This window comes from Lygodium microphyllum, chromosome 18 (assembly GCF_053477565.2).
Source record: "Lygodium microphyllum isolate KBCC chromosome 18, Lygodium_microphyllum_v1.1.10, whole genome shotgun sequence".
NCBI lineage: Eukaryota > Viridiplantae > Streptophyta > Polypodiopsida > Schizaeales > Lygodiaceae > Lygodium > Lygodium microphyllum.
Window position 1 is genome coordinate 82,725,265 of NC_141152.1, and position 27,712 is coordinate 82,752,976.

Below are 27,712 nucleotides of genomic sequence, written 5' to 3' on the forward strand. Positions count from 1 at the left end.
AAGCTAGCCTGATTCGGATGCAGGGAGATCGCGGAGCTTCTTCGGAGGGGTACTGACAATGCGGACATGAAGCTGATCGATGGGATTAACCAAGGAGCTTTGTGACATCGAAGGAGGGGAACGAGAAAAAGTGAACAATGCTAAAGGCTGTTGTGTCAGAGAAGGCAGTGCTGAGTGCAGAGCTAAGATAGAATAGTGGAACACGGAGCGGGAAGAACAGCAATCTTCAGCATATGCTAATGCCAATGGAGGTTATGGGCAATACCAGTAATTTGATTGCGAAGGTGGTTTCAAATTTATCAAGTGCTATCTGTCAGCGTCTATTTCTTTGCTGTCTGCTGCGCTGACAATATTTCTCATGATGACGATGCCGCTCCCAAATAGCCTGGATGCAATAACAAATTCCAGTTGGTTAAAGTTCTTTATTCAGTAGATGGGAAAGCCACCAGAGAATTGGTGGGTTTGAGCGCCAGGTTAGGTGCTACATTGGCTAAAAGCAAAGTAGAGGCAACAACTGCTTTTTTGGTGTTGGCAAATCCTGTAGATAGCTGTTCAAATTTCTCTACCCAGATTACAGGATATGCTGCTTTGGATGCCCGAGGAAATTGCACTTTCACCCAAAAAGCGCGAGAGTCTCAAGCAGCTGGAGCTATAGCATTGCTTGTAATCAATGATCAAGAAGAACTGTATAAGATGGTCTGTTCGGATGCTGACACTTACACAAATATAACAATACCCTTTGTCCTTTGCCCGATTCATTAGCTCCCTCGCCCTCGCCCTCATTGTGCCTTCAATCCACTGCCATGTTCAGTAGGTGCCCCAGCCACCACAGAAGCGATAATAGCAAGTATTATGGCATCCTAGGCGTCTCAAAATCCTACTCCCAGGATGAGCTGAAGAAAGCCTACTGTAAGGCGGCCATAAAAAACCATCCATACAAAGGCTGAGATCCAGATGTATGCATCGAAATATGTTTCTGAGATCTGGGGCTTTCTTGGGAGGTTGCCACGAGTTTTACTGCTGCTGCTTAAAGTGAACGACTGTTTACGAGCTGTGGACCGTGAAGACTTGTATGTCCTTTTTACAGGGAACAACTTGATAAGCCACACACACTTATACATACCCCTGGTGGAAGCCCTCTAACTCATATACTTCAAGTGTTTGTTACAGCTATTTGGAGATGGAACAAAGAAGCACCTGTTGATGACACACTTCTGCATCAAATACATGAATAAAATTTCACCCAGGTTTATGGGAGTTCAGTAATGCTGAGGTACAGGTGGCCCTTGATGTTGCTCTGATTTATACATGGGCTTGAAGACTAATTGTGAACCTTCTGATGTCAAATATAATTGTGAGAAGGAAGATAGAATGGCAAATATAATGGAGTCCTCTTCTATTCATTGCTTTCCCAAACAATTTACCCTTCTGTGCCCCAGAGTCACTTTTAATAGCCAGCCTTCTCTGCAATTCTGCAACATACTGAAGGACATAGCTGTCAAGTGAATTGAGTAGTAGAACTTCATCGGCAATGATAATACATCTTATCTGCTCTAGATTGACTACAATGAGAACACAACCCTCCAGTTAAATGTGGATCGATGCCTCGATGAGAATTTCGATCCTCTTACAGAGTAATACTGTCACCTGTCCAAAATCAATCCCCTTCTTGATCGCTCTCTTTGTCAAATACACTGCGCTTTTCTTCCCCACCATTCGATCCCCCCCAAAAAAACATATTCCCCCCAATATGGCTCTTCTACATCAACATGCCGCTTTTTCTTTTGATCTTGCGTCAAAAACAACGACAAAAAATATTTTGTCTTTCCTTTCACGTAAGCCTTCTAAATAATCCATTTGAATTGATGATAAGACTTTACAAATTCACCATATCTGTTGATGCCAGATGGAAGTTGTGATGATGAGCCTCTGTTTAAGAAAACCACGTTATCCTCCTCATTGTTCATCATATCCCTTGATCAAGGGTGTAAGGGTGGACATTGGCTCCCAAAAAGCAGACAAGCCTTTACTGCACAACAGAGCCCATTTTTGCACAGAGCTACTATTGGCACATTTTGCTCTGCCTGTCTGTTCATGCGAACACTTGGTGTAGCATAGAGTAGGTATGCCATCATCACTTAGGAGTTACTGATAATAATCAAAGCACATCATAGGCATGCTGTGATCACTTGGCAAATGCACATTCATATTTATCTTGGGCAAATTTATAGACAGATCTTTTGGCCAACATTAACCAATCTTTGTTTCAACATACTGCATTGCTTTCCCTTTGACATACTCTATTCTCTGCACATCCCCTTGAGATTTCTCATGCTCTAGGTATTTCTTGAATAAAAACTTCTTCTTTTTTTTGGGAGGGAGCTCTAAGCATGTGGCTCTTTCAAACAAGGCACGAATTACAGTTGGATCTCGAATCACCATTTCCCAGTCAAGGTAAACACTCCACAAATCTGTCCTCTTTGGATAATTTCGAAGTATCCCCTCAAACATGCCACGTGCTCTCTCTGGTGAACCAATTTCGAATTCTGAAATGGCAGCTTGAGAAATGAACTTGATATGTTTGTGCCGTGGTAAACTCAACAATGCTTTGTCCAATGCTTTGTGAGCAGCATCAGGCATTCCCCGCTTCAGCAAGTAGACTATCCACCTAAGCTAGACTTTTGAGAAAGATTTGAATTTCTGAATAATTGTCTTCAAAAGTTCATCGGCCAAATCATGCTGCTCACTCTTTTCATAAATTCCCAGAAGTGCCAAATAAAGCTTCTTAGAGTCACATTATTGCAAATCTCTCTGGAAAACCTGCAATGTTGCGTCCTTACTGGGACTTCCATATGCTCCTTGGCATCTTTTACAAACCCTATTGTCACAATGGCTTTCATTTGAAATGAATCATGTTGATGTGTTGTCTCCTGTTCATCATTATACTGCCCACCTCCATGGGTCTATAGGTGTGCTTTTGGGTGAACATCAAATCATCTACTAAACAGTGAGGTTTAATCTCCAGCCCACGCAAAACAAAATGCAAACACAACCACTAAGTATGTACAAAGTAACAAATGTCACACACACAACTTTTTGGTGGGTTTCACACCTTGGATGGGCAGCAGTACGACATCCACCCCCTCATATCCTACGCATCCTCCGGATGGGCCAACTACCCATGATCATTGTCGTCAAGATCCAGGTATAGATCAATCTCTTCATTGTGTATTTTTGGTATATCAGCAAGGTTATCTGTCATATCATCTGTCTCTTCTACTGGAGTTTCTTCTCGTTGCCCTTCTATTGCAAATTCTTCCAATGCATAATCCTCATAATCTCTTTTCTTGAAAATCTTGATTCTTTTTCCTCCAATAGCACTCTAAGCACTGTCCCATCCAATTCTGACAGTTCATATGTTGCATTGTCAAAGACATGTCTGACTATGTACATCCCAAACCATCTTTTCACCATCTTTTGAAGTGCAGTATGCTGATTTTCAAGGTTGCTATCAAAGACTAATACCCAATCTCCCTCTTCTATTGCTCTAGGCCGCAAGCGATGCCTACTGTCATACCTATCCTTATTTCTTAGTCTAGCAATCTTCAACCTGTCAATAGCTAGCTGAATATCCTCTGGTCTTCTCTCCAACTGCCGGATCCGAAAAGCTAAGAGCTCCTCTCTCGTCAAATCCTCCTGCCAAGGTAAAACTGACCAAGTCAAGCACAAGTCTCAGTCGGCATAACCGGTTTCTGACCATACATCAACTCTGGGGGCATATATCTTGTGGTAACACTGTGACTTGTATGATTAGCCCACAAAGAAAATGGTAGAAGTCACGGCCATTCTCCAATCCGTCCTCTGCATGCTTTGGCTAATGCTTTCACTATCGGCAGATGCCCTCTTTCACTCTTTCCATTTCCCTCTAGATTATATGCTGTGGTTAGAGCCAACTTGATTCCTAGTTGAGAGAAAAACTCCCTAGCTTCATCTACATCTAATTCATTGCGATCTGTAGTGAACTTACCCACATAGCCATACCTGCAGAAAATTTCTTCCAATAAGAACTTACACATTGCACTAGTGGTCTTCGTTCTCAAAGGTCTGCCCTCAACATGATTTGTAAGATCCTCTCTAGCCAAAACAATATATCTCATTTTCCATAGACCCATCAGCATAGTAACCAAGTCAACTACCCACTTAGAATGAATGCATAGCGGATAGGTCGAATGAAGCTCATCTCAATGACGCACTATGGAATACATCTGACAGTCTCTACAAGTCTCTACAAAGCGAGAAACATCTCTGTGCACACCTTTCCACCAATATTTTTCCTTGATTTTCTCATAAGTAGCCCACACTCCTCTATGACCAGCCCAAGGACTCTCCTGAAACTCTCTCATCACCTGTAAAACTGGGTCTCTTTATTGCAGACAACCCGCAAGGGTAATCCACCTCTTTTCTTCGGGTGCTTCCAAAGAGATCCGTCCTTGAGAAAATAACCATAGGCTTTTCTTTTGATCTTCTTGAACTCTTCATCTGTCCATTCATCTCTTTTGCTTAATGTACTAAGATACTTGCCAATCTGCAACCAATCTCCAACATAGAGTTCTTCTATGAAAGCCACAATATCATAGACATGGCAAACATGATCAACCATAGCGGCTGAAATTTCTGCATCATCCTCTTCTGCAAGTAGTGTCTCCTCATCATCATTTCTAGCTCTAGATAGCATATCCGCCACTGGATTGTCCTTCCCTGCTATGTGTTTAAATTCTGGATTTAATGACTTGATATATCCAGAGTAGAGCAACTCGTAATCATACCTATCAATGGCAAGCAATCTGTCTCTACCACAACTGGAGCTCCAATAAAGTACTCATTGTTACATTTGAGAGCCGTAAAAATTCCTAGTAATTCCCTCTTGATTTGTGGATACCTCCTTTGTCTCTCATTTAGGAATTTTGCCCCAAACGGAATAGCGTACTTGTTTCCATCTGCATCATCTTGACCCACAGCCCAACCTATGCCAATTGGACTAGTGTCAACTGTCAATACAATAGGCCTTCCGCAATTATAATCTGCTTTCCTGAGAGTAGGAGCAATCTGTAATAACTTGTTCAATTTCCGCATGGCTCTAGTGTCGCTCTCATCCCAATAAAATTTTTGCCCCTTTCAAAGCAGCTGATATAAACAATCCGCTATGTGTGCAAAATGGGGTATCTAAATCATATAGAACACACAGGCTCCAATGAATCTGCATACCTCTAAAGTGGTAGAACAATACTTTGTAATCTTGCCTATAGCATCCACCTTCTCAGCTGAAGGTTTCCTGCCATAATACCTACACATATGTCCAACAATGACAACCTCATTTACTCCAAAAACAGATTTTTGCCCTGATAGTGTCAAATTCACTTCTTCTAACCTGGCCAAAATATTTTCACAAGCTACAATATGATCAGCCACAAAGTATCTGCATCCCTGCTCATTTAGACTCTCATTCTTCTCTTCTTCTACACACCCCTTAATGGGCATATCATCCAAGAAAGGCATGGTAAGTTGAGGTATGTACGCACGAAGGACCTTATGCATGGAACTCATCATATGTGCAATAGAGTTAGTAGCACCTTGAGGCAAGGTACACATCCTGACAAGCCCAATAGGAGTTCTCATAGTGGTTATGTCCCTGCTTTCCAAGGCCAGCTGAAATTGATCATATCCTGAATACAAGTCACCTAAAGAATAGATGGCACGTCCAGCAAATGCTTCTGCAAACTCATCCACAACTGGACCTATACCAACATTCTTGATAGTAACTTTGTTTAATGGCTGCATGTCCTGTATAAATCGGAGAGTACCATTCTTCTTTGGAACCGTAAACCACCTATTTGAGTATGGCGTAGATGATGGCTCTAGGATTCCCATCCTGATTTTCTCATTCAACAAGTCAACTAGCTTTGGCAGGTGTGCCCTAGGCTCTAGAATAGGTCGGAGATTCCATGGAATATGAGGAATAGTAAAGATCACCATAGGGGCAACAATATCCAGATTCACACATCCAATCTCATGCAAGAAGAAAGAAAACCCCCTTCCATGTCGCTCAAGCATATCCTGAAAACACTGCTTCTCTGAAGTTAGCAAGAAATCACCATTTCCAATTTTTAATTCAGCAAGAGTCTCTGATGAAAATTTATGGTATATATGCTTTGGATTTCTCAAAATTGGCTGCTTGGCAGCCCTCTTTATTTGCTGATCACTGTCAGGTGGAAGCCGTCCAGCTACCGGCTTCACCTTCTTATCCACAGTCTTGTATTTTGTGTTAACCCTGGCTTCATTATGATCCTCTACACTACTCAAATCATGCTGTAATCAGCAATTCTGCCCTCTGGTGGTGGTTGAATATCCTCAGCCCTCTACTCTATGGACTGCATAGGAACAGCCCTAAACTCTGAATGCTAAAATATTTCAGCAGTAAACTCTGTTAGCTGAAAGTTTTCAGCCCTCTGTGTCTCTGTAGGCTGATCATAATCAGCCAGAAACTCTATTTGCTGAATTTCTTCAGCACTCAACACTTTTTGCCGAGTCACCTCAGCCTCTGACACAAAATCTAAAATTTCATGAAACATGTCTAGGGACTGCACTGATACATTACTGTGACAACTCTGCATATCAATTTTCAGCATATTTTCCATCTCTGTCACCATATCTGCACAAACCATACTATCATACATCCCATCTATATGCTCATCATCCTCTAAAATACCTGCATTTTTCAATTCTTTCTCCTTTCTGCATATATACTGCCTGGCAGCTCTAGGCAACTTAGAAATCTTCTGATAACTCATCGAACGATTTGCTGAAATTCCAACAAAATTGGAGGAGAAAACACTGCTCTGCCAGGAGGCAAGAACTCTAATCTCCTCTACTCTGTACCACCGTCGTCTCGCGGAACAGCGGTACCTAATGAAAACCCAAATCCCTCACAGTGGGCAAAGGTGCATCTCAAAGAGTATCCCTGTTTCTTGCATGATTTACACACACAGTCATAAACTGGAGTGCTCTCATACCATCTTTACTGCGAATCGGTGCATAAGAAGATCCATCATCCATTACTTTCGTCTCCATTCGCATCTCTATAATGAATGGCTGTCCTAGGATTATGGGGTAAGAGCATGAATTGTGCACAAAGAAATGGAAATCCTCCTCTACATCTCCAATAGAAATCCTGACACTGGGACATGCAGCATACAAATCACCTCCACTATTGTTGGTGGCTCTCATAGGCCACCCATGCTCTGCATCCATAGGCCATCTATTACTTTCATAAACTCCACGAACAATGAGATTAATCTCTTAACCATGATCCACCAAAGCTCTAGTATTTTTAGCCGCATTTGGATTCTCTTCATCTCTCTTACGGTTCTCCTCAACAAGTAGATCTGCTCCCTTAGACTTAGCCAAGTAGGCATAAATAGTGTACCTGTCAACAGGCGAATCCCAACCTGTCTCAGATCTGATGCTAGAACCTGCACTAGTCAAAACAGTCTGCTGAATTTTCCCTTTGTTTGCTGTCTCCATAGCATAGGTCCATAATGCTGACTGACTCTCTGAACCTTTCTCAATCTGGACTCCATATGCAGAAGCATCTCCTCTAGCTGCCACATAAGAAGTACACGCAGCCATATCATCTACTAATTTCTTCATTCCGCCTTTCCCAAAATTGATAGTAAGCAAAGCTCCTGTTTCAGTCAACCATATCTTGCCATCTTTTCCCCAAAATACCAAATTATTCCTCCTTGCATCTTGAATAGATTCACAATCCTTGCAATGCTGATGATCCGTACTATCACACCAAATACATCTTCGATCTCTCCTAGGTGCACTAGGAGCACTCCTAAGTGCCCTAGGAGCACTCGTAGGTGCACTAGGAGCACTAGAAGAAATAGTAGGCACAGTCAAAGCAAACTGCTCTTTCAATTTTCCCACCAATTCTGCTTTAACTGATTCTAGTATCAAATCCGTTATGCCTTTGATTATGTCATCAAGAGAGGAAGGAACCGACGGAGCGGATGATTTTGGAGCAGAAGGAGCCGGGATCAGTCTTGGAACAGGAGGATTAGAAACTGTAGGCACTGGCATAGGCCAAGTAATTGGCTGAGGAAGAGAAGAAATGACAGGGGTAGAAGCCGACATAGGAGCAGAAGACGACGTCGGTGTCATAGATCCATTCTGTAAGTGGGTCTTCCATATCCGCCTCTTGGTCAAAGTCGAGACCGCATCCTGGGCATCTTGCCAATCTGTTTTAAGACCCATAGGCTTCGTGTGATCCTCAAGAAGCTCTCCTAATTCTTCTTGAAGAGCAGGAGCTGTAGCTTGCAAGAAAAGCTCAAATTTCTCAACATCCAATGCTCTTTGTTCAATAGCATCAAGCTGACTATACCTCTCTTCAAATTCTCGTATCAATTCTGAAGCAGCTAGACCTTTGTTTGGCATGTAGACCCACTCTCGGAATGACCGCCATGTAGCCATCCCAAAGTCCTCAAGAAAATACTCCTCTTTCAGGGCCTTCTTAAAATCTTGCCAATGCGAATTTTGAAGGAAAAGATCAGTCACTTTTACCCTCAAGGCGGGTGTGACAAGGCAAAGAAAATATTTACTCATAACTCCTCTTGGTACTCAAAAAAATCCCATCTTAATCTCATACTTCTTTAAATAAGCCGATACATTACGGCCATCAAGGCCGCAAGCGATGCCTACTATCATACCTATCCTTATTTCTTAGTCTAGCAACCTTCAACCTGTCAATAGCTAGCTAAATATCCTCTGGTCCTCTCTCCAACTGCCGGATCCAAAGAGCTAAGAGCTCCTCTCTCGTCAAATCCTCCTGCCAAGGTAAAACTGACCAAGTCAAAGCACAAGTCTCAGTCGGCATAACCGGTTTCTGACCATACATCAACTCTGCGGGCATATATCCTGTGGTAACACTATGACTCGTACGATCAGCCCACAAAGAAAATGGTAGAAGTCACGGCCATTCTCCAATCCGTCCTCTGCATGCTTTGGCTAATGCTTTCACTATCGGCGGATGCCCTTTTTCACTCTTTCCATTTCCCTCTAGATTGTATGCTGTGGTTAGAGCCAACTTGATTCCTAGTTGAGAGAAAAACTCCCTAGCTTCATCTGCATCTAATTCACCGTGATCTGCAGTGATCTTACCCGCACAGCCATACCTGCAGAAAATTTCTTCCAATAAGAACTTACACACTACACTAGTGGTCTTCGTTCTCAAAGGTTTGCCCTCAACATGATTGGTAAGATCCTCTCTAGCCAAAACAATATATCTCATCTACCATAGACCCATCGACATAGTAACCAAGTTAACTACCCACTTATAATTAATGCATAGCGGATAGGTCGGATGAAGCTCATCTCGATGACGCACTACGGAATACATCTGACAGTCTCTACAAAGCGAGAAACATATCTGTACATGCCTTTCCACCAATATTTTTCCTTGATTTTCTCATAAGTAGCCCACACTCCTCTATGATTAGCCCAAGGACTCTCATGAAACTCTCTCATCACCTGTAACTGGGTCTCTTTATTGCAGACAACCCGCAAGGGTAATCCACCTCTTTTCTTTGGGTGCTTCCAAAGAAATCCGTCCTTGAGAAAATAACCATAGGCTTTTCTTATGATCTTCTTGAACTCTTCATCACTCCATTCGTCTCTTTTGCTTAATGTACTAAGGTACTTGCCAATCTGCAACCAATCTCCAACATAGAGTTCTTCTATGAAAGCCACAATATCATAGACATGGCAAACATGATCAACCATAGAGGCTGAAATTTCTGCATCATCCTCTTCTGCAAGTAGTATCTCCTCATCATCATATCTCGCTCTAGACAGCATATCTGCCTCTGGATTGTCCTTCCTTGCTATGTGTTTAAATTCTGGATTTAATGACTTGATGTATGCGATCCATCTCAGAATAGCTATATCCGGAGTAGAGCAACTCGTGGCAAGCAATCTGTTTCTACCACAACTGGAGCTCTAATAAAGTACTCCTTGTCACATTTGAGAGCCGTAACAATTCCCAGTAATTCCCTCTTGATTTTCAGATACCTCCTCTGTCTCTTATTTAGGACTTTTGCCCCAAACTGAATAGCGTACCTATTTCCATCTGCATCATCTTGATCCACAGCCCAACTTTTGCCAATTGGACTACTGTCAACTGTCAATACAATAGGCCTTTCGCAATTATAATCCGCTTTCTTGAGAGTAGGAGAAATCTACAATAACTTCTTCAATTTTCGCATGGCTCTAGTGTGGCTCTCATCCCAATAAAAAATTTTCCCCTTTCGAAGCAGCTGATATAAACAATCTGCTATGTGTGCAAAATGGGGTATCCAAATCATATAAAACACACAGGCTTCAATGAATCTCCGTACCTCTGAAGTGGTAGAACAATACTCCGTAATCTTGCCTATAGCGTCCACCTTCTCAAGTGAAGTTTTCCTGCCATAATACCCACACATATGTCCAACAATGACAACCTCATTTACTCCAAAAACAGATTTTTGCCCTGATAGTGTCAAATTCACTTCTTCTAACGTGGTCAAAATCTTTTCACAAGCTGCAATATGATCAGCCACAAAGTATCTGCATCCTTGCTCATTCAAATTCTCATTCTTCTCTTCTTCTACACACGCCTTAATGGGCACATCATCCAAGAAAGGCATGGTAAGCTGAGTTATGCACTCATGAAGGACCTTATGCATGGCATTCATCATATGCGCAACAGAGTTAGTGGTACCTTGAGGCAAGGTACACATTCTGACAAGCCCAATAGGAGTTCTCATAGTGGTTATGTCCCTGCTTTCCAAGGCCAGCTGAAATTGATCATATCCTGAATACAAGTCACCTAAAGAATAGATGGCACGTCCAGCAAATGCTTCTGCAAACTCATGCACAACTGGACCTATACCAACATTCTTGATAGTAACTCTGTTTACTGGGTGCATGTCCTGTATAAATCGGAGAGTACCATTCTTCTTTGGAACTGTAAACCACCTATTTGAGTATGGCGTAGATGATGGATCTAGGATTCCCATCCTGATTTTCTCATTCAACAAGTCAACTAGCTTTGGCAGGTGTGCCCTAGGCTCTGGAATAGGTCAGAGATTCCATGGAATATGAGGAATAGTAAAGATCACCATAGAGGCAACAATATTCGGATTCACACATCCAATCTCATGCGAGAGGAAAGAAAACCCCCTTCCATGTCACTCAAGCATATCCTGAAAACATTGCTTCTCTGAAGTTAGCAAGAAATCACCATTTCCAATTTTTAATTCAGCAAGAGTCTCTGCTGAAAATTTATGGCCTATATGCTCTGGATTCCTCAAAATTGGCTGCTTGGCAGCCCTCTCTATTTGCTGATCACTGTCAGGTGGAAGTGGTCCAGCTACCGGCTTCACCTTCTTATCCGCAGTCTTGTATTTCGTGTCAACCCTGGCTTCATTATGATCCCTTGCACTACTTAAATCATGCTGTAAATCAGTAATTCTGCCCTCTGGTGGCTGAATATCCTCAGCCCTTTGCTCTATGGACTGCATAAGAACAGCCCTAAACTCTGGATGCTAAAATATTTTAGCAGTAAACTCTATTGGCTAAAAGTTTTTAGTCCTTTGTGTCTCTATAGGCTGATCATAATCATCCAGAAACTCTGTTTGCTGAATTTCTTCAGCACTCAACACTTTTTGATGAGTCACCTTAGCCTCTGACTCTATCTGTGACACAAAATCTGAAATTTCATGAAACATGTCTAGGGACTGCACTGATACATTACTGTGACAACTCTGCATATCAGTTTTCAGCATATTTTCCATCTCTGTCATCGTATCTGCACAAACCATACTATCATACATCCCATCTATATGCTCATCATCCTCTAAAATACCTGCATTTTTCAAATCTTTCTCCTTCCTGCATATGTACTGCCTGGCAGCTCTAGGCAACTTAGAAGTCTTCTGATAACTCATCGAACTGTTTGCTAAAATTCCAACAAAATTGGAGGAGAAGACACTGCTGTGCCAGGAGGCGAGAACTCGAATCTCCTCTACTCTGTACCACCGTCATCTCGCGTGGAACAGTGGTACCTAATGAAAACCTGAATCCCTCACAATGGGCAAAGGTGCATCTCGAAGAGTATCCCTATTTCTTGCATGATTTACACACACAGTCATAAATTGGACTCCTCTCATACCATCTTTACTGCGAATCGGTGCATAAGAAGATCTATCATCCATTGCTTTCGTCTCCATGTGCATCTCTGTAATGAATGGCTATCCTAGGATTATGGGGTAAGAGCATGAATCGTGCACAAAGAAATGGAAATCCTCCTCTACATCTCCAATAGAAATCCTGACACTGGGACACATAGCATACAAATCACCTGCAGTATTGTTGGCGGCTCTCATACGCCACCCATGCTCTGCATCCATAGGCCATCTATTACTTTCATAAACTCCACGAACTATGAGATTAATCTCTAAACCATGATCCACCAAAGCAACATAAGGCACCTGTTTCTCTCCAATTTTTACCATCGTTTCTGTAGTTGCCCTAGCCCAATGACTCCGCGAAAAGTAACTGTGCGGTACCAAGATAGGCTCATCAGTTTCAGCATAATGCATAGGCTGAACTCTCTTTTCTATCTGCGGAAAAATAGAAGCATTCTCAATCATAACCTCATCCTCATCCTCATCCAACTCCCCAATCAAAACTCCCTGTGTATCAGTAGTAGGCAATATATGTCTTTTTCTCTTCAGGACTTCTTGGAACTGATATTGAAACTCTCTTTTCAAGATGCCCAAAACCTCAAAAATAGTAAAAGTCACCTCACTGCCAAGTATCTTGTCATTAAAGATTTTCTTCATGTCTATAGATGCCTCAATATCGGACATCAATCTAAATCCTGGATGCTTTCTTTGTCTAGGCTCCTGCCTCTTTTCTTTCTTTTGAGCATCTTCCATTTGTCGTTCTAGCCCTGGTCTCAAAGACAGCCCTGCAGTAGGTGGAGTAACAAACTCACCCCCTCTAGTCTTTTTTGCTGCATTTGGATTCTCTTAATCTCTCTTACGGTTCTTCTCAACAAGAACAGGCAAATCCCAACCTATCTCAGATCTCATGCTAGAACCTGCACTAGTCAAAACAGTCTGCTGAATTTTCCCGTTGTTTGCCGTCTCCATAGCATAGGTCAATAATGCTGACTGACTCTCTAAACCTTTCTCAATCTGGACTCCATATGCAGAAGCATCTCCTCTAGCTACCACATAAGAAGTACGCTTAGCCATATCATCTATTAATTTCTTCATTCCGCCTTTCCCAAAATTGATAGCAAGCGGAGCTCTTGTTTCAGTCAACCAGATCTTGCCATCTTGTCCCCAAAATACCAAATTCTTCCTCATTGAATCTTGAAAAGATTCACAATCCCTACAATGCTGATGATCCGTAGTATCACATCAAATACATGTTCGATCTCTCCTAGGTGCACTAGGAGCACTAGAAGAAATAGTAGGCGTAGTCGAAGCAAACTGCTCTTTCAGTTTTCCCACCAATTTTGCTTTAACTGACTCCAGTGTCAAATCCGTTATGCCTTTGATTATGTCATCAAGAGAGGAAGGAATCAACGGAGCGGATGATTTTGGAGCAGAAGGAGCCGGCATCGGTCTTGGAACAGGAGGAACAGGAGGATTAGAAACAGTAGGTACTGGTATAGGCCAAGTAACTGGCTGAGGAAGAGAAGAAATGACAGGGGTAGAAGCAGACATAGGAGCAGAAGATGGTGTCGGCGTCATAGATCCATTCTGTAAGCGGGTCTTCCATATCCGCCTCTTGGTCAAAGTCGAGACTGCATCCTGGGCATCTTGCCAATCTATTTTAAGACCCATAGGCTTCGTGCAATCCTCAAGAAGCTCTCCTAATTCTTCTTGAAGAGCAGGATCTGTAGCTTGCAAGAAAAGCTCAACTTTCTCAACATCCAATGCTCTTTGTTCAATAGCATCAAGCTGACTATACCTCTCTTCAAATTCTCGTATCAATTCTGAAGCAGCTAGACCTTTGTTTGGCATGTAGACCCACTCTTGGAATGACCGTCATGTAGCCATCCCAAAGTCCTCAAGAAAATACTCCTCTTTCAAGGCCTTCTTAAAATCTTGCCAATGCAAATTTTGAAGGAAAAGATCAGTCACTTTTACCCTCAAGGCGCGTGTGACAAGGCGAAGAAAATATTTGCTCATAACTCCTATTGGTACTCAAAAAAATCCCATCTTAATCTCATACATCTTCAAATAAGTCGATACATTACGACCATCAAATAGCTTCTTTTCATTCTCAATTGCTTCAATCTCCTTAGTCGCGCTGATTGCATTCTCCTGCTCCGAATATAGTTACCTTTGCTGAGACAACTGTTGTTGATGTAATTGCTGCTGTTGCTGCATATACAATTGTGTTTGTTGATTTTGAAGCTGCATATACATAGACATATTCTGCAAAATCTGCTTTAAATCATCCGTAGAAGTACTTGAAGCAGAAGTCGATGATGAAGCTGAAGTAGAGGACAAAGCAGGAATCGTAGAAGAGGCTGAAATTGATGCTGAAGTATCTACCATCCTGAAATTTTTTTAATGCGACGCTTTCACGTCGGGTTCACCAAAGATGTCGAAGGGTTTTCAAAAGCAAAGTGGTGACCACAGAGGTTCTTGAGAAATTCCAAGATAGAAGATCAATCAAGTGAGATCAGGCTATGCAGGACAACCTGTCCGTTCTCTAGGCTCCCACATCTAGCATACATGTCAACAAGAGCACCTCCAACGAAAAGATCCAACTCCAAGCTACTTTCAAGAATATGATTATGAATAAACATCCCATGGGATAAGGCTACTATGCTGGAGCATGCTTTAAGGACAGTCACAAACAGATATTTGTCTGCTTTCACACAAGACTCATACATCTGCCAATACAATCACACAGCTTGCTCCTCTCGTCCAAGCTGCACATGAGCTGAAATAATTGCAGTCCATGTGAAGACATTTTGGTGTTGAATATGCCAAAATACATAAAGTGCTTCCAGCAAACTATAAGCAGGTCTTTCTTTTCTATACAACCTTGTATAAGGCAAAATGCAATGCTAGAAGAGACAATATGCCCTTGTTGGACCATGCAGTCCACAGATTGCAATGCATAAGAGAGTTGTCCTTCTTAGCAGAGTTTCCTGATAACATTTCCAGAGATGCATAGGCGTCTCGAACCAGATTCTTGCAATCTCACAGATACTGCAAGACAAGCACCTCTAACGTTGGCCAGCTCGGGTGGTGCACACGGAGAACTCAAACAACCATCAACTGACAGGACTACCTTCACTCCATGGTTGATATAATCTGGAGATGTCTCAGGCCAGAGAACACCTCCACTTGGATGTGTTAGTACTACATTGTTCCCCTCGTTGTCTCCTCAATCTTCCCCTCCTTTCATTTTGAGATCTCCTTTTCTTTTCGATCTTCCCCTTCCCTCCTTGTGTTGCTCATTTTCTAGAATACTGGCTGCTGCAGGGTGGAGAAGACATTGCAATGCTTCTCGAGTAGTACCTGTTTTGGTTCAAACAGTGCATCTTCTTACACGTTAGATCGCAATCAACAGAGACCAATCCTCATCACTGGTTTTCCCCGTTTCGAGAATCCTCTCGATAAAAGAAGTGAGGAGGAAGATACAATGGTAGATAGAATGCAGTCCTCTTCTGTTCGTTGCTTTCCCAAACAATTTACCCTTTTGTGCCCTAGAGTCACTTTTAACAGCCAACCTTCTCTACAATTTTGCAATATACTGGACATAGCTGTCAAGTGAATTGAGTAGTAGAACTTAATCGGCAGTGATAATACATCTTATCTGCTCTAGATTGACTACAATGAGCAGACATGATGCCAGGAGGCATATTCCACGGTGGATTCCGTGAGGTTTTACGGTGGATTCCGTAAACTTAGATGACCGGGGCTCATACGCAAAGAGGATTCTTTGTGCGAGAAGTTGATGGGGACGCCTGTCCTTTTCGGGCGTTTCATTAATTTAGTGTGTACACGGGTGATTCCATAGCGGGTGATTCCGCAAAATGCATATTAAATTAATAAGCGTTTATGAGTTTAGAGTGCGCACTCGTAATAAATTAAGGTTAGGATTTATTTCTAACCAGTTGATTTATTTATGTAGCTGAAGACTGCTAGGTATTCACTTTTGTCGGTTTAATTGTGTTATTTTACTAACGATTGTGAATGCTTCGGTTGATGTGTAGAGATAGCAGCAGTGGCGGAGGAAAGCATTGGAGTCTAGCGGGTTTTCGACCTTTGGACTATATTTTGATAGGCGCCACGCCTATATTTTGTTATGTCTATTTGGACATTGAGATTGGGCGTGCCAGACACTATGGGCACCGTCCATTAGCTTTATTTTCCTATTTTTGGTAGAAAGCAAACTCAAAAGCTAAAAGCTTGTCATATTTTTGTAATTGGGCTATTATTGAGCATGAAGATTGGAAATATACATTAAATACATGCTTTGTGAAGCGCTCACACAAGGCATGGGGGAGATTGAACCCAATTTGTCTCTTGTCTCATGTCGTGCTTGCTTTTACATGGGTTTTTGTGCTAAAAAGTAGAGTACTTTGTTCTTGGGGACCTTCCGGGATTCACCACGTGAGCTATCTGCGTCCGATCTGCGCACCAGTGGTATCAGAGCGGAGCAGAGATCAAGGGCTTCCAATTGCTACCAATCTCGGGCGAAGGCGGAGCTCCAGGAACAAACGGCCTCTACAGTCAATCTCGTCGCGAACCGTCGATACCGGCAGACTTCTGGCAATCAAGAACCCCTGTTTCTACTGTCAGATCGCGAAGGACCAATCTCTGCAGGCGGAGGACCACTCAAACACCTCCTTCATGAAGTCGTGGAGTTACAGATAAGCTTGACTAATTTTCTCATTATTTCATTTAAAAAAAAAGCTTAAGACAAAGCTTAAGAAGCTTATTAAGCTTCCAAAATTCAAATCGACCTGCAAGAGGACGTCCCGAGAATCACGCGTGGAGAAAAAAACGGCCCCCCCCCCTCACGATCAAAAACGGCGGCCTCTGTACTCCATCATTAAGCTCTCTAAGCTTAATCCTTAATACAAAGCTTAAATCATTAAGCTTTCTCTGCAAGTCACACAGATCTGACAAGTCGATAAACTCCGGGTCTCGCACTCCAGAAGTCAAGTTCAGTAAGTCACTTGGAATCAAGTACTGCAAGTTCTGCAAGTCGGCCTAAGTCCAGCAAGTCAACAACTCTGCAAGTCTGCTAAGTCTGCAACTCTGCAAGTCAGACTAAATCAGAACTGACTAGTGCTTAAAACTCATAGAAGACTTATTCGTATGCAAAAACTCTGAACTGGAAAGTTGTTCGCAGCAAGCTGTTTTACCTATCTACAAGTTCGTTGAAGTACTTTCAGCAAACGGAGACAGAAATATTTCAGAATTTCTGAAAATTGAAGAAGAAAATACCCAAAAATACATAGCCTTGTAACCCCAAATTTGAGCTACGCTCATCCCGCTAACTGATTTTGAGTGAGAAAGGTTTGTTGAGTTTTACAGGATGACTACCCCACATATGGATGATCCTATGATTGAAGACGATCTACCCGAGCCTACCATGGAACAAAAGCTGGATCTTTTCATGATGCAATTGGAAGAAGAGCGAAAAGCTAGGCAAGCCTTGCAAGCGCAATTGACAAAGCTACAAGGAGTGTCCACTGACAAAGAAGAACCTCAAGCTGAAGATTTGATTCGCCGTACCATCGACGCCACTCTTGAAGCACAAACCATTCGCAAGGAATCCAAGATAAGTAAACGAAGTTTCAAGTTTCGCACTTTCAATGGCATAAGAGAAGGAAAGACTGTTTTATCATTCATTAGCCAGTTTGATGACTATTTCCATGAGGAAACTTATCCTGAGAAAGATAAAATCAAGTGTGTTACTAATCATCTGATAGATAGAGCATCACTTTGGTGGACTGTAGTCCGCAAGAGTATAGAATGTCCTGCTACATGGGAAGATTTCAAGAAGAAGTTCATGCAAAATTTCCTTCCACCGCAATTTCATGAGAAGGCAATCAAGCAATGGGATTTACTTCAACAGCGCAATCGTGAGCCTATTCCACAGTATACAGAGCGTTTTTGGAATGCACTCCTACAGCTACGCATGCTTGAAGACGTACCAGAGACGACACATAAGCGGAAGTACATGTCTGGACTTCTTGGACATTACCACGCTAAAGTGAACATGTTCAAGCCTGCTACCCTTGAAGACGCCATCTCCTTAGCCCACGACACTGAAGATAAGTTACGCGGAAGAGATCGACGACCACAGCCATTCCAAGCAAACGGTAATTATGGATCTAAACAATTCAATTCCAATTTCAGAAGGTTTAATCCAGGTCGTTTTTCATCACCATCTTTCCGCAAGAATTGGCCTAAACCACCTGCATTACCATCCACTGTCAATTCAAATCCTAAGCCTATTCCTCAAGCAAATCCAAATATACCCAGACTCCCAGCCATTGCAAATAATTTGACCAAAGCCAAGCCCATCGTATGCTACAAGTGTCACCAGCCAGGGCATCTCGCAGCAAATTGTCATTCAAAGAAGCCATCAGCACATATCAACTACCTTGGAGCTATGGACGAAGACGAGCATGAGGATATGCCGGATTTCACTGAAGAAGAAGATGATCCTACTACTACTTCCGACACTTTACCAGGTATGCCTACTTCACATTCATTGTTGACTATGAAATGTATGGTACATGGAAAAGAAAGAATTATATTGCATGATGACGGTAGTACCCATGACTTTATTTCAGCAAAATTGGTAAAGGAATTGAAACTGCATACTGTACCTACGCACTATCACATAAAAGCTGCATTTTTAGGCACTAGGTACAATGGCACACAAGAAGTTCAAGATTTAGAAATTCAAATTGGTCCATATATTGAAAGAAGAAATTTCTTAGTTGTCCCATTACAGTCTAGCGACATTATTCTAGGAATGCCATGGAGACACCAACATAATCCCAATATAGATTATTCCACACACACAATGAATATAAATTTTCAAGGAAAATCTATTACATTATTTGGTATGCATGCATCTCATATGTTTCCACTGCTTTCGCATACTCAAGCAAAACGTGCACTACGCAAGAATACTAAATCATATCTCATTTGGGTGAATGAATTGCACGCAAAAGAAACTCATATGCACCCTCAGCATAAGGAATTTCTTGCACATTTTAAGGACTGTTTTGCAGAAGACCTACCACCAGGTTTACCTCCATCACGTCCAGAAGACCATAAGATTGACCTAATACTTGGCACACAACCACCTTGCAAAGCCCCATATAGGCACAATCAAATAGAGCAAAAAGAAATCCAGAGTCAAGTTGAAGAATTACTAAATAGAGGCTTAATTCGACCTAGCAGTTCTCCATTCGGTGCACCTGTGCTCTTAGTCAAGAAAAAGAATAATACTTATCGGATGTGTATTGACTACCGAGCATTAAACAAGATCACTGTAAAGAATAGGTATCCTATACCTAGAGTCGACGACCTTATGGACAAACTGCAAGGATCTTCTATATTTAGTAAAATTGACCTTAAATCTGGATATCATCAGGTGAGGTTAGATAGATCCGATATATTTAAGACTGCATTTAGGACACAGTTTGGCCATTACGAATTCTTAGTCATGCCATTCGGATTAACTAATGCACCTGCCACTTTCAGTAGAATGATGAACCGTATTTTTCTAAAATATCAATATTGTGTGATTGTTTTCTTTGATGATATTTTAGTGTTCAGTCAAAGTGAAAAAGAGTATTATCAGCATTTATCATTAGTTTTTCAATTACTGAAAGAAAATCAATTGTTTGCAAATCCTGACAAGAGTGAATTCTTCAAGACAGAAATAGAATATCTAGGTCATATTGTATCAAAAGAAGGAATTAAAGTTGATCCTAAGAAAATTGATGCAATATTGCATTGGCCTGTTCCTAAAAATGTACATGAATTACGCTCATTCCTTGGTCTTGCTAGTTTCTATAGGAAGTTTGTACGTAATTTTTCATTACTTGCTTTACCACTGACCAAACTTCTTAAGAAAGGCATTGTTTATCAATGGACTGAAAACCAGCAGAAATCCTTTGATTTACTTAAACGTGCATTGACCAATGCCCCTGTCCTACAATTACCTGACTTTAACAGACCATTCTTTTTAGTTGTGACCGATGCTAGCGGATCAGGAATAGGAGCCGTGCTAATGCAAGACAACCATCCAATAGCATATTCTAGTTCTAAGCTGAAACCCTCTGAGCTCAAATATTCCACTTATGACAAGGAACTCTTAGCAGTTGTCCAAGCATTAAAACAATGGAAGCATTATTTAATGGGTTCAGAATTCATGATAAAGACCGACCAGCAAAGCATTAGACATCTACTTAGCCAACCCCAATTTTCTGACCGTCATATCAAATGGGCTTCATTCATTCAAAGTTTCCATCCTATCATTCAATACCAACCTGGAAAAGAAAATGTAGTTGCTGATGCATTGAGTAGAAGACCTGCAATTCATAATATTTCTATCATATCTTTTGATTCTTTAATTGCTATGAAAGATACATATCACCAGGATATTACTTTTCATTCTGATTGGCAAAAATTAGTTCAAAATAATTTCATCCCTGTTGATTCATTGTCATATAATGATGGATTCATGTTCTTTGAAAAGAGACTGTATGTTACTATTCCATTCCGATCTTTTGTTTTGAATGAAATTCATTGTCCCCCATATCAAGGTCATAGAGGTATCATTTCTACATTACGCATGTTAACTGAAGATTTTTATTGGCTGCATATGGATGCAGATGTATCTAATTTTGTCTCTGAATGTTTGATTTGTCAAAGAATAAAGAGACATCATGGTAAACAGTATGGATTATTAATGCCTTTATCTATTCCATCTAAACCTTGGGAACATATATCTATGGATTTCATTACTGGCTTACCAAATACTAAATCTAACCATGACATGATTTGGACAATTGTAGATAGATTTAGTAAGCAAGCATATTTCATTGCATGTAAGAAAACTTTAACAGCATCACAAGCAGCACAGTTATTTTTGAAAACTGTTTTTACTAACCATGGATTGCCGAAAGTGATTATTTCAGATAGAGATTCTAGATTTTGTAATAATTTTTGGATTACACTGTTTGCAAATCTAGGCACAAAGATTGATTTTTCATCTGCATTTCATCCAGAAACAAATGGACAAACTGAAGCCACAAATAGCACTATTCTAGATCTTTTACGTGCATACACTATCTCTAAACCTCAGACATGGGATACTCATTTACATTTATTACAGTTTGCATATAACAATACACCGCACACATCTACAAAGAAAGCACCTTTTGAAGTTATTTATGGATATAGATTATCTACACCTGTTGCATCTTTGTCTAATAGAATACAAAGTGCCGATGATATTGCTGTTATGCATAACACTATTTTTGATGAGGTAAAGGATATGATTGCTAAAGCCCAACAATCATATACCAAACAAGCCAACAAGAAAAGACAAGCCATGAATTTCAAAGTTGATGATTATGTTTGGCTTAGAATAGAAAAGCGTAGACTGCAAAGTGTAGATAGACATCCAGTTGTCAAATTAGCTCCTAGATTCTACGGACCATTTAGAATCATTCATAAGATTAATGACAATGCTTTCAAGTTAGAACTGCCATCTCATTGGAAAATTCATAATACATTTCATATTAGTTTATTGAGACCATTTCGAGGACAATTACCTATCCACCCTGTCTATGAAAACCCACCTTTACTAGAAGAAGAGACTGAAATACTTGAACCAGAAGCCATTATAGACACTGACTACATGACCACTAGAACTGGCCGAAGGTATTCTAGATATCTAGTGAAATTTAAGAACCATCCTGTAGAGGAAGCACAATGGATGCACGCTAGAGACTTAAATGCTTTCCCCACTCTGTTAGCTCCACATTGAGCTAATAGCAATTGAGGTCAATTGCTATCCCACCCCGGGGGTATGATGCCAGGAGGCATATTCCACGGTGGATTCTGTGAGGTTTTACGGTGGATTCCGTAAACTTAGATGACCGGGGCTCATACGCAAAGAGGATTCTTTGTGCGAGAAGTTGATGGGGACGCCTGTCCTTTTCGGGCGTTTCATTAATTTAGTATGTACACGGGTGATTCCATAGCGGGTGATTCCGCAAAATGCATATTAAATTAATAAGCGTTTATGAGTTTAGAGTGCGCACTCGTAATAAATTAAGGTTAGGATTTATTTCTAACCAGTTGATTTATTTATGTAGCTGAAGACTGCTAGGTATTCACTTTTGTCGGTTTAATTGTGTTATTTTACTAACGATTGTGAATGCTTCAGTTGATGTGTAGAGATAGCAGCAGTGGCGGAGGAAAGCATTGGAGTCTAGCGGGTTTTCGACCTTTGGGCTATATTTTGATAGGCGCCACGCCTATATTTTGTTATGTCTATTTGGACATTGAGATTGGGCGTGCCAGACACTATGGGCACCGTCCATTAGCTTTATTTTCCTATTTTTGGTAGAAAGCAAACTCAAAAGCTAAAAGCTTGTCATATTTTTGTAATTGGGCTATTATTGAGCATGAAGATTGGAAATATACATTAAATACATGCTTTGTGAAGCGCTCACACAAGGCATGGGGGAGATTGAACCCAATTTGTCTCTTGTCTCATGTCGTGCTTGCTTTTACATGGGTTTTTGTGCTAAAAAGTAGAGTACTTTGTTCTTGGGGACCTTCCGGGATTCACCACGTGAGCTATCTGCATCCGATCTGTGCACCAAGACAACCCTCTGGTTAAATGTGGATTGATGCCTGGATGAGAATTTCGATCCTCTAACAGAGTAATACTGTCACTTGTCCAAAATCAGTCCCTTCTTGATCGCTCTCTTTGTCAGATACATTGCGCTTTTCTTCCCCAGCATTCGATCCCCCCAAAAAAAACATCTTCACCCCAATATGGCTCTTTTGCATCAACACGCCACTTTTTCTTTTGATCTTGCATAAAAAACAATGACACAAAATATTTTGTCTTTCCTTTCACGTAAGCCTTCTAAATAATCCATTTGAATTGGTGATAATACTTTACAAATTCACCATATCTGTTGATGCCAGATGGAAGTTGTGATGATGAGCCTCTGTTTAAGAAAACCACGTTATCCTCCTCATTGTTCGTCATATCCCTTGATCAAGGGTTTAAGGGTGGACATTGGCTCCCAAAAAGTAGACAAGCCTTTACTGCACAACAAAGCCCATTTTTGCACAAAGCTACTATTGGCACATTTTTCTCTGCGTGTCTGTTCATGCAGACACTTGGTGTAGCATAGAGTAGGCATGCCATCATCACTTAGCAGTTATTGATAATAATCAAAGCACATCATAGGCATGTTGTGATCACTTGGCAAATTCACATTCATATTTATCTAGGGCAAATTTACAGACAGATCTTTTGGCCAACATTAACCAATCTTTGTTTCAACATACTCCATTGCTTTCCCTTTGACATACTCTATTCTCTGCACATCCCCTTGAGATTTCTCATACTCCGGGTATTTCTTGAATAAAAACTTTATTTTTTTTGGGAGGGAGCTCTAAGCATGTGGCTCTTTCAAACAAAGCATGAATTACAGTTGGATCTCCAATCGCCATTTCCTGGTCAAGATAAACACTCCACAAATCTGTCCTCTTTGGATAATTTTGAAGTATCCCCTCAAACATGCCACGGGCTCTCTCTAGTGAACCAATTTTGAATTCTGAAATGGCAGCTTGAGAAATGAACTTGATATGTTTTTGTCGTGGTAAACTCAACAATGCTCTGTCCAATGCTTTGTGAGCAGCATCAGACATTCCCCACTTCAGCCAAGTAGACTATTCACCTAAGCCAGACTTTTGAGAAAGATTTGAATTTCTGAATCATTGTCTTCAAAAGTTCATCGGCCAAATCATGCTGCTCACTCCTTTCATAAATTCCCAGAAGTGCCAAATAAAGCTTCTTAGGGTCACAGTATTGCAAAGCTCTCTGGAAAACCTGCAATGTTGCTTCCTTAGTGGGACTTCCATATGCTCCTTGGCATCTTTTACAAACCCTATTGTCACAATGGCTTTCATTTGAAATGAATCATGTTGATGTGCTGTCTCCCGTTCATCATTATGTTGCCCACCTCCTTGGGTCTGTAGGTTTGCTTTTGGGTGAGCATCAAATCATCTACTAAACAGTGAGGTTTGATCCCCAGCCCATGCAAAACAAAATGCAAACACAACCACTAAGTATGTACAAAGTAACAAATGTCTCTCACACAACTTTTTGGTGGATTCCACACCTCGGATGCGCAGCAATACGACAACGGATAGTTATTAGGATTTTGTTTGTGGCTTCATCTTGACCATTTGCTTGTGGGTAATATGGGGAGGATTTTTGGTGCATAATCATGAATGTGGACACCAAGTGTGAAATCCATTCATTAATGAAGTGCATACCTTGATTGCTCACAATCTGAAGGGGGTATCCAAACTGTGAAATCACCTACTTTCATAAGAACTTTGCTATCATCCTTGCATCATTTTTTCTCATGGTTCTATCCTCAACCCACTTGATCAAGTAATCAGTAGAGCAATGATGGTGTATCTAGCCTATGAAAATTGAGTTGTGTGACATATAGGCCTTACGACCTCTTTCCCCCACCTTTCAAATGGTTGTCATGAAATTATTAGTGTTAGCTCCATCTTCTTCCTTCTAAATAACTGGAACTTTTGTGTGTTAGCATTCATTACAATGGTTGATGAATCTTGCAGCATTGTGGAATATAGTTGGCTACCACATACATGAGATTGTGAGATTTTTGCATTGTAGAATCTCCATCAAAGTGACCCCTTGCAATTCGTGCATACGATTTAGCTAAAGCTTCATGCATCTCATGCTCATAAGACACAATGCCTCAGGAGGCCATCTTGACCTAACTGATACAACTCTCCAAAAATTAGTTGATAGGGTTATGTTTTGACTATGAGTTGGTGAAGTGAAGCCTTTTCTATTGGTTTATCAAGTATTCCATTTTCCAATATCTCAATAATGTCATCAACTCAGTGTTGGGGAGTGAGGTCAGCTTTAAAGAGGGGTTGTACTCTAGACATTTGGAGCAGTTGTGCATCTGATAGGTCATCTACGATATCATTTTTTGTTGATTCTCCATTGGGTTTTCGGAACAAATGGTTAGCCATGTAATGCTACTTTCCATTTTATACCACAATTGAGGAGTCAAATTCAAGTAGAAGCAGCAACGATTGGGCTATATGACTAGTAGTGCTTTGCTTATTAACAATATACAATAGATCTTGATGGTCTAGAAAGAAGGTGAAGAGCGTTGCTAGCAAATAATGCCAAAAAAATTTTATGGTAAAAACCATTCCCAATCCTTTTCTTTCAATGGTGGAATTCTTTATCTCGATGTCCATGATTGGCAATTGGTAAAGCTCACTAGGTAACCTAGTTTATAATCTCTAGGTTAGCACAACACTGCTTTTGCAATAAATTTCAAGGCATACATGGAATGTTATATTCCAATCTAGGGCTCATAAAATTGATGCTATGGTTAGAGCCTTTTTCAGTGTTTCATAGGTGTGTTGGCACTCTTTAGTCCATTAAAAAACAATCAATAACTTGTATAGCGGTTGAGCCATCAGTGCCGTATAGTTTAGCACAAACCATTGGTAATATCTTGTGTGGCCAAGGAAGAATTGAAATCCCTTGTCTACCACAAACAATTGAAGCTAAGGATGCAAAGTAACTAAAAGAGCATTTTCTTTTCACACCTCTATGACTTGACCTTTAAGACTATTGATTGCACTACTTAGTTGCTCTCCAACCTCCCAACAATGCAACTCAACTCTATCTTAATAGGTGTCTCAGTGCAACATCCCTTGCCTCAATCCTCCACTTACCGAGTGTGTCATGGGTTGGTGTAAGAGCAAGGTAACCCTAATGTGGTGGTGAACCTATGCAATGTGGATTGCCCCAAAACAAGGTGAGATGTGTGAACTTGCATGGTTAGTGAGTGAGTCGATACCCATTTGTTGGTTGCAACTCAGGAAGAGTGATATGTGTCCATGGATGGGGCTATAGAGAGTGTACTACTCCCATCAATTGTGAGTATGACATGTGCTTGGGTTATATGTTGGCATTTAACAATTGATTGCAACCTAGTTTTGCATGAAATGAGGGGATGATTGTTAGCTCATAGTGTAATGACAATTAGTACATGTACCTTCACCATTGTGAGTAGTACCAAAACTTGGGTCAACAATCACTAAATTGGCCCTGGAAGGGTTACAAGTGCACCCCACACCCATTCAACTTCCAAGATTTACAAGAGGAAACACTACAGGGTATACCATTAGCACAGCACGGATCAACCAAGATATCAAGTTTCGTGATACAACATCCATCACAGATCAAAGTCATACATCTAAGAAAATTTACATAATTATGCATACATGTTCAAAGGATAAACTCAAAGCTCCTATAATTTCAGAAAATGAATGCATAGTCAACAAACACCAAACATGCGCAAGGAACCTCTACCTTCTACTGCAGATTCCCTTCATACATATCTAAATTAGATATCCCAGTATCTAGAAGCTCAAGAAGAAGGTTTCTCTGCTGCTATATCCAGTAGCACCTCTCAATTATACCTCTACTATAATCCACATCAGCAGGAATAACACCGGAGAAGGGAGTTCATCACGCTGACTGGCCCCTCATGACTCCATCCTTCAAGCTTCAAAAACAATGCTCCATCACGACTGTAAGCAAAAGCTAAATATTTCTCCAGTCTCTGGGCTGCAACCAAAATATATTTTTCATCACCTAGTCCTGTAAAGGGGAGCAAAAATGAAGACAGCCTCAATCCTCCAAAATGATCTGCACACACTTGTTGCTACAATTGGCGGGAGCTACTCCCTCTCTCATTAAGCTCTTCTGGCCTGATGTACACGCCCTCTACCCACGGCCTCGTATCTTAGTTCAAAGAGCCATAAGCCTCCACACAGGCAACTGCTGTGCCGTTCCAGTAGTCGCCCCCGGGATACGAACAATGGCCGCTCCAGCTTGTTCTACCTCTGAATCCTTCCGGGCTGCCCCTATCACTCTAAAAGGAGAGCTGCCTTTTCCGTTTTGACTGCAGCTCTCTCTTTTGAGGACAGAATCGCCCCCACGATCGAGCTCTCCTCCCATTAAGCTCTTCACTTCCCGTGATCTCAGAACTCCCCCACACTTCTTTTCCCTCACGCAGCAGTTGTTTCCAGTCCCTTCCGAAGCCGCCGCTCCCGAAGTCCACACCACCTTCAAGAATCTCTCTTCTGCTTCCATTCACGTGCCTTTGATTTTGTTACTTTCTTTGGCCTTTGGATAAGGTCCCTCCATCACAATTAAGCACCTATACACACAGGTTTGGGCACATAGATGCACACATACAAAAATACATAGGTAC

General features: G+C 41.1%; 2 pseudogenes; both read right to left on the bottom strand.

Annotated features, from left to right (window-relative positions):
* Positions 1 to 2,250: 2,250 nt before the first annotated feature.
* Positions 2,251 to 23,406, bottom strand: LOC148021090 (rRNA biogenesis protein RRP5 pseudogene; annotated as a pseudogene).
* Positions 23,407 to 23,622: 216 nt separating this feature from the next.
* On the bottom strand, positions 23,623 to 24,760 carry LOC148021091 (rRNA biogenesis protein RRP5 pseudogene; annotated as a pseudogene).
* Positions 24,761 to 27,712: the final 2,952 nt, after the last annotated feature.